This window comes from Octodon degus, unplaced genomic scaffold (genome assembly GCF_000260255.1).
Source record: "Octodon degus isolate 3935 unplaced genomic scaffold, OctDeg1.0 scaffold00065, whole genome shotgun sequence".
Classification (NCBI taxonomy): Eukaryota; Metazoa; Chordata; class Mammalia; order Rodentia; family Octodontidae; genus Octodon; species Octodon degus.
The window spans coordinates 2,857,860-2,858,989 of NW_004524641.1; positions in this window are offsets into that span (position 1 = coordinate 2,857,860).

Sequence of the window (1,130 nt, forward strand, 5' to 3'; positions counted from 1 at the left end):
CGCGCGCACCTGCCCCTCAGGTGAGTTCCAGCCCTCGGGGATTGGCCCCGCCGGGCGGGCAGGTCCGGGAGCCGGCCGCGAGCAGCCGGAGCTCCCGCGGGCGTGGCCCGGGTGGGGTCCTCGGGTGTGGCCTGGGCCTCCGCTAGCGCCTTCGGGGGCGCCGCCTCCGAGCTGCCCAAGTGCGCGGCTCGGCTACATCCGACCGCGGAACCAGCCCTTCCTTTCCTGAAAGAAAAGCAGTCGGTCTGCCCCTCTGCTTCCCCCAACACACACCCTGCAGTAACTCATCCTGCAGGAACTCGGAGCGGATCCTCCTGGACTCTGGCCGTTAGACCACACTGCTCTCATTTTCTCATCCCTGGCATTGTGCTTAATGCGAGATCTGAACCTCGATTTTAGAGCTGCAAAAATTGAAGCTCGAGATCTAGATTTTCCAAGATCATACAGCTAGGAAATTCTTAACACTGGGCTGTGATTCCTCTTTTCATTCATTACTGGGTTCTGGGCTCTTCCTTGCCCTAAGGAAGGCAAAGTTTTTCATCATTAAAGCTAAAATTATGTTAAGAGCTGTTCTTGTTCCTTTTTCTTTTTTTTTTTTTTTTTTTTTTTTTTTTGGTACTGGGTATTGTTTCTATTATTTACAAATTGTCTTCATTCCTAAAAGATGACACTGAATTTCACAACCCTTTTCAGCCACTGTTTGGCCTAATACTTAGTTCAAACAAAAATTCCCACCTACATTGCCCATTGTCATTCTCCATCGTGTCACCACCTTAAGTTATGCCTTTCTAGTGAAAAGAAAAATATTAGCAGGAGACAGAGAAATCCGAAGAACATTCATACCTAGGACCAGAAACTAACAGCTGACTTCTAGGATTTTGCTGACTTTCAGGGCTGACATTGTATCTTTGCACTAAACTTCCAAAGAACCTCCCTCAGACCGGGTAAAAACTATAGTTAATGGGTAGGCAAATTACTACTGAAATGCCAGCTAGAGCTTGCAGTGTGTTTTTACATATCCTTCAAAATAATGTGGTTTTTTTTTTTAATATGTGAAAGCATTATTTGCAGCAACCCAATGGCACAGCTTTCATTGTTTATAATAAAGGATAAAGGAGATAGTTAAAAAA